Below are 14,914 nucleotides of genomic sequence, written 5' to 3' on the forward strand. Positions count from 1 at the left end.
TATATCATAACTTACAAATTTTAAAATATAAAATTTATAAAATAGTTAATTACTAGTTAGAAATGAAATTATTTAACATTTTATTAAAATCTTATTTTATATTTTAATAGTTGAAAATAATATTTATATTTTAAAAAATATAATAAATAGTAACTAATAAATAATTATAAATAATAATTATTTGTATTTATTAAAATATAAATATTATTTATTAATACATAATAATTAATTTTTTAATAAAAAGAAATATTTATATATAAAATTAGTAAAAAAATCTATATTTATATGAAAATTAATTAAAAAAATTAAAATCATTTATATATTTTTTATATGAATGTAGATTTTTTAAATTAATTTTACACATAACATTTTATTTTATTAATTATTTTTTATCATAAAAAATAATTAATCAATTTTATTAACATTTCATTTTTTATTAATTATCTATTATTATTTTATAATTATTTTTAATTATGATATCAATTAATAAAATTTTTTGTTAGATCATTTTTTTTAAATTACTTATTTTTACACATGTATAAGTTTTTTTTACAATGTCATTATTCACATGTTTCAAAATAAGCCAATATATCATTAATATAAATATACAAGAGTTTTGATGATAAAAAATAAGAGTTGAGGAGTTTATTTATATGAAATAGTAGTATAAGAACTTACTTAGATTATTTTGAATACTAAAAGGGTTTTTTTTTTTTTTTTTCATATTTTACCTAAATTTATTAGTTGGTATTGAATCAGTTTGATTCAAAAATAATTGTTCAATTTATTGATTTATTATGTAAACTGTCGGTTTACAATGATTTACAATGGTTTAATTGTAAAATTGATTTAATTACAAAATCAGATCAATTTCAATATTAATTCACCGATTCAACCGGTCTAACTAATGATTCAATTCTGATAATTATGACATAAATTATTGGCCAATTGTTTAAGAATTGCTTAAATTATGTAATAAAAAAAAAGAAATAATGGAAGAACAAATACTTATGACCAAATCAAAATAATTTCTCCATTTACCATGTCTTTAGAGAAACACCTAAATATACAGGATCAGGATTTACCTTTTGTATGATTTCCCAATTGAAAGCTATTTCACATGAACCATGTTTTGTTTTGTAATCCTTGCCCAAAACCAAAATTTCGACAAAATATTCGATGTACATGTATTAAAGTAAAAGTCTTTAGAGCATAAGAAGATGTTAGTGGATTGGTCTTTATTGCGTTGAAAGTTGCTCACAACTTTCATGTGAAGGAATTGGGTTGTAAAACCTAAAAGTTTATTTGCTTCTGGATCACATATTTCTCTGATATTTTTCAAACCCTAAACAAATTTCATGCCGCAATATTGATTATGGGACATCATGATTCATGGAAAACGAGTGGCCCCAACGCAAACATTTGAGGCACATGTATCACGATGCTATCGCTAGCTCTTCCATTTCCCTCATTTGGCGAGAGAAAAAGCCACTGCGTTGGAGGTCGTATTCTCTCCTGCTCCAGACTAGTTTAGAAAAAAAAAGAAAAAACATTTTATTTCTTTTGAGAATCCAAAGTTTCCCTATAATTTTCTCACGTGTTCATTCTTTTGCCAACAGTTAACTCATAATTAAATGACTACCATTTACAAAAAATTTAAATTTCATTAGTTAATTATTAAGTGATGTAATAATTAATTATATAAATATAATATTTTATTATGAGTCTAATTTCAAACAAAAAAATTAATTACATTTTTTTATTATTGACGTTAAATTATTCCTAATTAAATTCATATAAAAGATAATATATTATTATTTTTTATTAGTATCATTAATACATAATATAATAATTAATATTGTATCCATTCTTTTTGGATAATATTATAATTAGACAAAAAATTTTAATTATTAAACCAAATCAATATATGAATGACAAATTAATACTAAAATTTCAGATCATAGAAAATTAATATTGCACATGTTTTGAATATGTAAGTTAAAAATTACTCATTTAAACATAATTATAGCCATAAATTGATCAGATTCAATTTATAAAATGTCCAACTGTAGCATAATTCTTCAATTCATGCATCCCAAAAGGGAATACAAACATCTTAGATAATCATGATTTCTCTTTTATTTTATTTTATTATTGTATAAACTATAGTTATTAAAATCGGATCAAATATTCAATCATTCAAGGTTTTAGTCACTGGATTAATGATTCAACCATCGAGTCAATTGAATCAATTATCAGTTTAATAAAAATATTATATAAAATATAAATATTTTAAAAATTCAAACTTTTAACTTAAGTTATAGTTTAATAATTCAACTATAAAACTATAAATTTTAAGGTATATCATAAATTACAAATTTTAAAATATAAAATTCATAGAACAATTAATTACTAGTTAGAAATTAAATTATTTAACATTTTATTAAAATCATATTTTATATTTTAATAGTTAGAAATCTAATATATATATATATATATATATATTATACAAGAATATACACAAATAAATTTGTCACATAGGCACCTATGTGGATAACTCTTTTAAATGACACATAAGATAGTTTTTTTAAAAAATAAGATAATTTCTTCTAATTACAAATTAGTTAATTTTAAATTTATTCAAATATCAAAATTATTCAAATTATAATTGAATATCAAATCAATTTAGAGATATATATTCTAAAATTAAAAATATGAAATATATTTTTTATTTTTTTAATAAATAATTTTAGTTGTTTGCCAAATAACCTTATTTAAAAAATTATGTAATTATCAAAATCTTTCAAACATACTTAAAAATGACAAAGATTAAGTTTATCTAAATCTTTCAACAATATTTTTTATCTTGATTAAAAAAATTTACATATGACATTCAAAATTCAAGTAATTTTATATAATATTTTGAAAATTCAAAAATTTTTCATCTTAAATCTTTAAATAATAAGATTATCAAAATAATTATATCAATTTCAACTCTAATTATCAAATTTATATTTCAAATAAATGCAATTTTTTAATATTATCTTTATCACTTATTATATCCATATTAAATTTTAAAAAATTAATTTAAAAATTATCTATTTAATCCTAATTGTGACTAAAAAATTCTTCTAAAATTTAAGATTATAAATGTAATCTGTTATACATCAATGTTTTTTATTTTTTTAGTAATTTTTTTGAAGGTATATTTTATTACTTCTTTTTTTGTTTATAAAATTTTTCTAAGATATATTTTGTTATTATTACAGTTTCATTCTTATGAAAAATAATATTTTTTTAATTTATTTTTTTCACATATTTTTCATATTTTATATGATAATTTAGTCAATATTACTGAAGTGCAAATATATTAATACTTCTTTTATTATTTAATTTATCATTCAATAATATATATTTTTATTTTTTAAAAAAGACATAATTTATTTTTATTTGATATAATTTTATAAGTGTATAAATATTATTATAAACAAAAATATCCAAAGGAAATATATAATTTTTTAATGTTCTCATAAAGTTTATTTTTTAATGACAAATTAATATATATAAATTTTATATATGTTATGAGTTTTAAAGATTTGAATATAATTAAAAAAATTAATTTATATATTTTTATATTAAATAAATAAAATTATTTTGTGTATCGACATGGGTTATAATCTGATAATATTTATATTTTAATAAATATAATAAATAGTAACTAATAAATAATTATAAGTAATAATTATTTGTGTTTATTAAAATATAAATATTATTTATTAATACATAATAATTAATTTTTATGTAATAAAAAAGAAATATTTATATATAAAATTAATAAAAGAAAACATTTATTTTATATGAAAATTAATAAAAAATTAAAATCATTTTTAAATTTTTTATATAAATGTAGATTTTTTAAATTAATTTTTCATATAACATTTTTTTATTAATTATTTTTTATCATGATCAAATAATTAATAAATTTTATTAACATTTCATTTTCTTATTAATTTATATATTATTATTTAATAATTATTTTTAATTATGGTATCAATTAATAAAATTTTTCGTTAGATCATTTTTTTTTAAATTGCTTATTTTTACACATGTATAATTTTTTTTTACAATGTCATTATTTACATGTATCAAAATATGACAACATATCATTAATATAAGAATACAATAGTTTTGATAGTAAAAAAAAAAAGAATTAAAGAGTTTATTTAGATGAAATAGTAGTATAAGAACTTGATTAGATTATTTTGAATATTAGAAGGATTTCATTTTTGTATACATTTTACCTAAACTTATTAATTGATATTGAATTAGTTTGATTAAAAAATAATCACTCGGTTTATTGATTTATTATGTTAACCGTCAGTTGACAATGGTTTACAATGATTTAATTGTAAAACTGATTTAATTACAAATCAAACAAATGTCAACATTAATTCATCAATTTAATCAATCAAACCAATGATTCGATCCGATTATGATAACTTTGGCATAAACTATTGACCAATTGTTTAAGAATTGCTTAAATTATGCCCAAAAACAAAAAGAAATAATGGAAGAACAAATAATCATGACCCAATCAAAGTAATTACTCCATTTACTATGTCTTTAGAGAAACACCTAAATATATAGATCAGTTCTTACGTAATATCATTTTCCAAATTCTTCAACGTTCTTACTTTTTAATTGTACAACTGCAACGGTACACTTTTTTGCTTCTTCATTTGATTTCACATATGCGATTTTTTATTTATAAATATTTTTACCAATATTTTGCTCCATTTCTTAGGCTTATTTATTTTTTAGTTGTTCCACTCTATTTGTTTTTTTTTTCTCTCATTTAATTTTATTTCTAGCTTATTTTTTATTTTTTATTTTATGTAAATATATGTTTGATTTAATTATTTTATTTTATTTTTTTGGAGAGTGAGATGTGATAATTGATGACATTAAGGCATCAGTTTCTTGATGTATCTGTTGTTCTTTCCATCATGTTAGCAGAGAGAGACTAATATTTTTGCTCATTAATATGATCCAACTAGGGTAGATTGAATAGTCCATGGCAAACTAGTCTCCCTCTCTCATAGCTTATATATCTTCATCTAAATATCATTTAATGGTTTAACAAATTATTTTTACTTTCCATAAATAAAAAGTATAATTAAGATTCTTAATTGCTCAATTTCTTTGACTTTTTTTTTATACATGAAAACATTTATTTGGCTTTTTTAATGTTTATTTTATGTTTACTTTTGGTTTATAATATATCCTGTATTAATTTATTTGAACATATTGTTTTCATTTATTCAATTGTTCTATTGGTTGAAATAAAGCTTTATTAAAAGTACTATTTTTCCAAAACTTCATGTTCAGTTTTTTATTTTAAAATTTATTCTTTACTTAAACATTTTATCAAATCAACCTTCATTCATAAAAAAAAAAATGTGATTTGTATTTTAAAATTTTTTAAAAGTAACATAATAATGTGTGGTGAATTGTAAGATCCCATTATCTTTAATGCTATAAAAATATGTTAATATTTTAATTAAATTGTGTGGCCCTGTGCACGGATTTAAAACCAATATATATTGTTAAAGATGAAGACAACGTTGCCAACTTTAAAGCGTTTTAAAATTTAGGTACCCATTAGGAAGCATTAAATGAGATTTAATTTAATTCAATGAGTTAGATAAAAGTCTATTGCCAGCCCTCCTCTGCTGTCCCTATCCCCCAAGCAAGTTGAGAAAACAAGAGCCCACGGTTCAGACTTAAGAACTCACAGGTACCATTAGAAAAGTCTACACTTTTTTGTTATTTCTATAATACTTGATAAAACTTTCATGTAAATTTTTAAATAAAATTTATGAAATTAAAAAATAATTTAATAAAATTTCAAACTGATAAATCAATAAAATTTAATGTAAAAATCAATAATATATAAAAAAATTATTAAAATTATTATTTATAATTTAAATTTAATAGATATTTATTTAATGGTAAAATTTTTATTAAATATATTTATCTAAAAGTATAAATCAAAATTTATTAATTTTTAAAATTTTATATATTTAATTTATATAATCAAATTTTTTAATTTATCGATTTTAATTTTTTATTTTAATTTTTGTTTAATCGTTTACGTTGGAAAACTTCATGAATTTTATCTATCTAATTACGTATAAGTCCTTCCCTCAAGTTCAACACAAATTTGCTTAGAAGGCTGGAAAGGATCCAAGTTTGCTTCAAATTTGCATACACAACTCAAACAACTTGGCGAATTAAGTGAAAAGTTTCACTTGCACAAGACATGGCAGGGGTCCGATACATCTCGAGTGCTATTATTCAGGCAGCAACTCACAAGGCAGAGAACCAGAGGGTTGAGTTAACTCCATGGGATCTTCAGCTTCTTCCAGTCGGCCCTATCCAAAAGGGACTTCTTTTTCCCAAACCAAAACCACCGCAAAAGAATGAAATTGAAAACGCTTTGGTCCAACACCTAAAAACCTCTCTTTCCCACACTCTAGACTACTTTTGCACCCCTTGCGGGTCGCCTTGAGACTGTTGAACCTGACAGTAACACCATATCTTTTTTTATTGATTGTAATAATGCTGGCCCTGCTAAAGCTGATGGAGTAACCATTTCCGACATTGTTAAACCCGTTTATGTTCCTTCTATTGTTCATTCATTTTTCCCACTTAATGGTCTTAAGAACTATGAGGGTGTTTCTAACCCATTACTTGGAGTGCAGGTGACACAGCTTGTCGATGGTATTTTTATTGGCTGTACCATGAATCATTCCGTGGTTGATGGTACATCATTTTGGCATTTCTTTAATTCATGGTCCGGGATTTCAAGAGGTTCGATTCACTTACCAAACCTCCGTGTTTTCCAACGTTCGTTTCTTAGTAGTATCGATTATCCCATTCGGATTCCTCGGTCTTATGTCCATCAATTCCATGAAGATTTTGTTGTACCGCCTTTTGAGAGAATGGGTTTTCCATTTCACAAAAGAGAGCATTGCAAAACTCAAAGCGAAAGCTAATGCCGAAGTTGGCACCAATAAAATCTCCTCTCTTCAAGCACTCTTATCTCATCTCTGACGATCTGTTATTGGCAACAAAAATTTGGACCCAAATGAAGAGATCCATTACAACATAGTGATTGTGTAGACACCCAATTTGATTCAGGTTCGGATCAATTGGGTCTGATTTAAATGAGTATGCTCATTATTTTTTTTATTTTATTTTTTATTTTTATATTTTTTCTCTTCTTTTTCTTCTGTGTATCTTATGTATTATTTATATATTTATTTTTTATTACTATTTATTAACATATATATATTTTTTATTTTTTATTTTTTATTTTTTTATCTATTTATATATTATTATATATATGTATTTATTAGTATTTATCTATTTATATATTACAATTTATCTATTATTTATTTTTATTTATCTATTATCTGATTATTTTCCTTTTAATTATCCATTAATATATATATATATTATTTTATTTTTATTTTCTTTTTTTGTTAGAGATTTTAACAATTTTGAAGAATCCTACCGTGAATGGGGATTCAATAAGAGTCTATATTAGATTCAATGATTGAATCCTAATCCAAAAAAGAGTTGGGATTGATCAGAAATTCTTTTGATCAATCCTTATAAAAGGACCTATGGATTAAAGGAAAAACACAGAAAAAAGAGATATTGATTGAGAGAAAAAGGCACAGAGAAGGTTTAAAAGCTGAAAAAAGGTTTAGAGGCGTTAGAATAACTTTAGAAATCGGTGAGAAATTTTTGGAGAATTTTTTTACGATTTTTTCTGGAAATTTTTGGAAAAATTCTAGATTTAGTTGAATTTTCTGGCGAAAGGTTGAATTTTTCGACGATTATTCTGGCCAAGTTTGAATTTTCCTACCAGCTGCCCAATTTTCGACAAGAAATTTCAGAAATCGACCAACTTTTCGATGAACTTTAGATGAAAAACTCAAATTTCGATGAAAATTTTCAGAATCTGGTGAATATTCAACCGGAGTTCTTCGAGTTTTAGAGAGAATGGAAAAAAAAAAAAGAAGGGAAAAGAGAGAAGAGGAGAAGGGATTCTGAGAAAAAATGGACATTCAGCTTTATATACTTTCCCCAAAATGACGTCGTTTCTGCGTTAAGTAACCCAGAGAATCCGTACGTTTTATCAAGATCCGACCCGACCCGAGCGTCAACCCACTTTCGACCACGTTCAACCCGAATACGAGCCGTTTTTCGAGTCGAGCCGCATCTCCAAGCAGTTTTTCTTTCTCAAGCCGAGCCGAGCCATTCCAAGTTTTTTTTTTCTTTTTTTTATATTTATATTTTTTATTATTATTATTATTATTATTAGATTTGTTTAATATTTTTTATTTTTATCTTTATTTTACTTTTCTTTATTTTTATTTTCACTTTTATTTTATTTTATTATTTTATTTTATTTAAATAAAATCTAAAATAAATATTTTTGAGAAAAAGTTGAAAGTATCAATTTTCCTTAAAAATAAATTTTCAAAACAAAGTTTTGAGGAAAAATTGAAAGTATCAATTTTTCTTAAAAATAAACTTTCTAAAAAATATTTTTGAGGAAAAGTTGAAAGTATCAATTTTCCTTGAAAATAAGCTTTCCAAAAAATATTTTTGGAAAAAAATTGAAAGTATCAATTTTCTTTGCACAAAAGCAATCATTTTTTTGAATTTTCTTTAATGTTAAATAATTCGACGATGGAGCCTCTGCAAGTGAAACAGTAATTTTCTTGCATACTTTTGAAGTGAGAAGATTTTTTCAATTTTCTGCTAAAAGTATTAGAGTCAATTGAGAATAATTTTCAACAACTAATTACTTGATAAATTTTTAAGGCTTATTGGATAACACAAAATTAAGCTGGTACTATCTTTCGATTGGTGTTGTGAGGGTGTTATAACCTTCCTTACGCGTAACCGAACTCTCAAACCTTGTTTTGGTTAGTAGACTGAACATATTCTTTTAGGGACCCTTAAACTTAGATGTTCAATGTAAGGATAGATTCTTTAGGTGATCAATCGCACCTAGATAAAAAAGATTAGTGACAACTCCTTAAGTCAATGTCTAGCGATAGATCCTCGGATCTAGACGTTATGACAATTGGTGCCAGGCAAAGATTGCATGAGTTGACTGAACAGTATTTTGGAAATGCAGTAAAGACTGATGCTAGAGTAACTATGAAAGTAAAGGAGCTGCTAGAACAAGGAATTGGTGACATCACATGGAAAATGAACAAGATGATTAGTACAAATACAGAAGAAGAGTTCAAGAAGGTCCTGGTGTTGTGGATAGCAAGCCCTAAGCTGCTAAAGATGACCAGACAAGTAAGGCTCTGATCACAAGCAGTTCTCTATGGTTCAACATTTATGGTAATGATTTTGGATAGGGAAGGCCAATTGTAGTAAAAAGTGGGTCAGCAAACAAATTTGATGGGAAGGTAACAGTGTATTGTGGAGCAAAAGAAGGCAGTATTGATATTGATGCATGTCTATCACCCGAGACCTTGGATGCCATGTCAAATGATCAATAATTCATGGATCATATCACCAATTAACGTCAGTCCAAACTCCAATAAATTACCTCTACCAAGATAGTATATATAGTACTACGAAATTAATATGTTCTATTGTTTTTATTGTAATGGTCTAGACTCTGAAATTGATGAAGCCTATTGCTTTGCTTATAAGAAAAGTCACCCAACAATACTTTGTCCCCAATTCTAACAGAGCTAGGTGTTTTTTTTTGTTTTTTTTTCTTCAGTTAGCTGTTAGAATGCGGAGACTTTGTCGAATGTATGAGCTAACAAGGCTCGAGAATTTGTTTCAACCAATAAAATCGAAACATAATGTTATCGTTATGTTTGGTGGTGGTTAGGTATATGATCCTAGAAATAAGTCATAAATCTTACATCGACTGTGTATTAGAGTTGATATTACGATATAAGGGTTCATACCTTTTTAACCTGTAAGATATTTTTTGTAGGACAAAATCATGAGAGTCAAAGCAGAAAATACCTCACAAGTTAGTGTAGATTGTGACATTTGGTATTAGAGTTAACTCTGAAAGTACTAATAATATGTCATCGAAGGCGGTAGGCTTCTGTTAGAATAGGTCAGTGGATTGGAGTGAGAAAGGATGTCATGGTCCTAGAGAAGAGCTATGAATCTCATATCGACTGTGTACTAAAGTTAATTTTAAAATATAAGTGTTTACTCCCCTTCAACTTGTGTGAGATAAAATCGTGAGATCAACGAATCAAAATAGATAATATTTCATAAATTAGTGTGGATCGTGACACTAGACGTGCTAATCCTAAAATTTGAATTGATCAAGACTAAGCAGTTGATACAGATGGGATGATTATGTTTTGTTGATTTCATTGATTTGATTTTCAATTAATTGCCCAAAAGCATTTCCACAAATTTTGGTTACCAGAAAATTAAAGAGAATGTAAATTATACGAGAAGAAAACGTTTTAATCAAGATAAAAGGAACATAACAGAAACCAAACCTTATGTCCAAAATCCTTGTCCCCTTAGGATTAAGTCAAATAGCCTTGTTTGGTAGAGGAACAGGATTCATTATCTTCCGGGTTCAATGAGAAATTTTGAGGAACGCAGGCCTAGAATTCATTTCTCATATACCATCTGACAGCTTAAATTGTCATCCGCTTGAACCAAAAACTTAGCCTTCGGCCCTTTGCCAAAGAATCCAAGTACCTCAAAGCCCAATAGGCGTCTAGAAAGTTAAGACTGATCCACGTAAAAGAATATAGCTTGATCACAATCGCCCAGCACATGCGATGTTGTTTCCTCTGCACCGATACCCACACCTACATTTACTGATTTTTTTTTTTTTGGAGATTTATAGTATTTAAGTTTCGATTAATCTAAAATTAAATTAGATTGAATTTTATAAGAAAAATAAACTCTTTTAAATTAATTTTTTTATTTACAATATTTAAAATCAATATCTTACTTAATAATAATCAATTTTTTGTTTTTAAAACTAACAGATATTGATTTATTTATCGATTTATGTATTTATATTATACATTTATTTTATATTTTATAATAAACTATTTATTATAATCCATATTAATATAAAATATAAATAATTTTTTATTTTATTAAATTTATATAATTATTATTAAAATTTTAAACTTTATTACCTTTTTATATTTTTTATATAATATTTTAAATTACCATACGCCACGTACAACTGACCAAAAACCCCAATTATGTTATATTTCAATTTTCAACTTCAAACCTCGCATTAATCATGGCTGCAGTTGTTTCCTTCTATTTTTTCCCCTACTTTTTTACTAGTGCTTTTCTCACATGATAAATAAAACAAAAATATTACAACTATATTGTATTATATTTTATACTAAGTGAAGCAACCCTTTCTATTGGCCCAAAGAAAATAAATTTGAGTCATTGGACAACCAATTTTTTTTTTAGTGATTGTAATGCATCAGATAAAGTAGATTGCTTGCTTGTAGGTACAATATGCCTTGTCCCCTTACAAATTTTAATTGAGTGGGAGCATTCAATGCCAACTTTTTAAGAATTTATTTCTAAGTAAGTTCTTTCTCTATTTTAGGTAACATATAATTATCACATACTATTTTCTTTAAGAGGTTGTCTAGTATGAGATAATCGATATAAACATTATAGTGATTTGTATTTGATAATTATATTATTTTGTTTTATAGAAATTTAAAAACTTTATGTGACATAGATTTTAAATTATTGCGTAATAAGATAATTATCTTGAGAGTGATTTTATTCTAATTTTAAGGGTAAAAAAATTTATCATCATTAAAAATAAAATTTAATATTATTTTTTAATTTATTTTGACAACAAATTTAGTAACATTATCTCAAGAAGCAGTCCAATAAAAATATTCAAAATTCAAAATTTCTAATCACTCATTTAAAAAAAGTTTTTTATTACAATTGAATAAATGTTTGTTGACTAAAAAATATAATGAATTTACTTAATATCTTCTTAAAAATTATTTTAATTAAAATTGATTTATAATTTGTAATTTTTATAAAACAATATTTAATTATTTTATAAATTGTTGATTCAATTAATATTTAATATTTTCTTTTTTTATAAGGTTATTTTGATTATTTTATACTAAATAATTTATTTTTATATAATACTAAATATAATGATTTAAGATTGATTGTGATTTTTAATATTATACCAGACATGATAATTTAAAATTACTTGTGATCAAATCACTTTAATGATCTTATCACTATGATAATTAAATCATATGATAATTTTGAAAACAATATTGAATGCTATCAAACTGCATAATTGTTTTTCATATGTAATGAAAAAGCATTAAAACTTGATTATAGAGCATTTATTCCATCCTATTATATAATACATTTATTCAAATTAAATGTCACAAATTGGAAAAAGAAAAATAATCCCAAATGATATATATTAAAGGGGCGTTTGGTTTAGGATAATCATGTATTTTTCTCTAGAATCTTACTGGTTAGTATTTCCTTCTAACATTTGGTTCAAGATAATTTGATTTTTGGTGAAAATGATAGATTTTCAACAATACCCAAAATCTTGGAATAAAAAACCCATTTTTCCATGTTATATTCTATGATTTTGGGGAAAAATGTTATGTTATTTTTAAAATTGATATAAATAAAAAATTATGAAATATCAGCTATCTTTTTTAAAATGATGTCTGAAAGTAACTATAAATCAGTTATAAATTTTTACTGTTAAAAATATTTTTTTATGTTACAATTAATGACGTTTGGTATGAAAAATACCTTAAATGATCATGTTTAAATTTTTTATTATTTAAGGTATTTTTTAATAAAACATATCTTAAATAATCTTTTAAAAAACTTGACCAACGTTATTTAAGGCGTTTTTTTGTTATAAATACTTTAAATAATCATGTTCTTTTTTTTTGGATTATTTAAGGTGTTTTTTACTATAAAATACCTTAAATAATCATATTCAATTTTGTAGAAGATTATTTAAGGTGTTTTCTGGCAAAAAATATTTTAAATAATCTCTTAAAAAATTGATCAGTATTATTTATATATGTTTTATGACAAAAAAATACTTTAAATAATCATAAAAAAATCTTATAAGTAATATCCACAAATAAGTGTTAGAGGAGATTATCAAATTTATAACCTTATGATTAATAGTCATATGCTCTAATTAATTGAGCTACTTTATTATTTTTTTATATTTTATCTATTAAATCTTATAAGTAATAATAAATATTATTTAAGGTATTTTTAGTCAAAAATATTTTAAATAATACATTTTAATTTTTTTTAAAATGCCTGAAATAAGACCCTTTAAAAATATTAAAGGACTAGAGGGAGGAATTGAATCTACGATTTTAAAGTTAATAGTCATATGCTATAACCGGTTGAGTTACTTTTATTTTTTTATATTTTATCTCATAAATCTTTTAAGTAATGAAATTGATTATTTAAAGCGTTTTTAGAAAATAATGCCTTAAATAATCAATTTTAAAAAAATATTGAAAATTATTTAAGATGTTTTTAGATAAAAAAAATGCTTTAAATAATTCTCTCATATTTTTAAAATGGCATTTATTTAAGGTGCTTATGGATAAAAAAATACCTTAAATAATCATTTAAAAAAATAAAAGGAATTATTTAAAGTATTTTCTAACAAAAAATACCTTAAACAATCCAAATATTTTTTTATTGATGATATTTTATAAATTAAATAACAATCAAATAAAATATTTGTCTTCTTTTGTTGTTAAAGGTATTATTTATCATTTGAGTATTTATTAGTAATAAAAACTAATAAAAAGTTACAATTATATATGTTAAAGAGATTATAATAATTATTTATAAATTAATATATGTGAATTCTCCAAAATCTAACTAGTGAATTTGAATACAAGGTGTTTTGAAAATAAAATAAAACTCAAGTATCACACTTTTTTTTTTAATTACACTTTATTTCGAAATTTAAGATTCCGTGAATTAAATACTCCTTATAATTTTTAAATTTCGTAAAATGATTTAAATAATTCACTTATTTATTAGACTATAACTAAAGAAATTAGTAAACTGATACAATTATTAAGCAAACTCATGACAATTGATGGTAGTATATAAAAAAAAAAATCTTTCAAATAAATCTAAATGATCACGTAATTGTTTTTTAAGATATATAAAGCATAAACTAATGACCAATAGCATTGTTTTTGTCGTCAACATACTAATAATACCACTAGTTCAGTTTTTCAAACTCAATTCAAGTGTGTAAAAGACGATTGTTAATTTGTCTAACAATTATATATCGTAAAATTCTAAAATTTTTAATTTAATGAAAAATATTTTACTTTGATTAATTTCAAATTGAGAAAATATTTACTATTTATGTTCGTTTGATTGTCAATTTTATTATTAATGTTTTGTTTTTAAAAGAAAATGAATTGTTTTGATAATTAGTTAAGAAGTTAGTTAAATAAAATGTATAATTTTATTTTTTATAATTATCAAATTCAAAATTTTTATTATATAATTGATAATTGTCATTCTTGATATACAATACCAAACTCCTGCAGACCATAACAAATGTCTTTCTTTCGAATCTCAATATTTATTTGCAAAGAAACAAAATAGAAAAAGAAAAGGAATTCTAGCTGTTTATCTAAACAAGGAATTGCAGCTTTTGTTAGTTCTACAGTGCATAATTCAAACCACATTGCCACGTTTCTTTCCCCCCAAAATTTTATTTTACTTTTTTTCAACCCGAATTTGTTATTATTTTATTGTGCAAGTTAAAATAACCATATAAATC

General features: G+C 23.5%; 1 pseudogene; it reads left to right on the forward strand.

The window, feature by feature from the left end:
- The first annotated feature begins 6,241 nt into the window (after positions 1-6,241).
- On the forward strand, positions 6,242-9,620 carry LOC111293147 (putative acetyltransferase At3g50280 pseudogene; annotated as a pseudogene).
- Positions 9,621-14,914: the final 5,294 nt, after the last annotated feature.

This window comes from Durio zibethinus, chromosome 10, assembly GCF_047325235.1.
Source record: "Durio zibethinus cultivar Kanyao isolate XHJ-2024 chromosome 10, ASM4732523v1, whole genome shotgun sequence".
NCBI classification, from domain to species: Eukaryota; Viridiplantae; Streptophyta; class Magnoliopsida; order Malvales; family Malvaceae; genus Durio; species Durio zibethinus.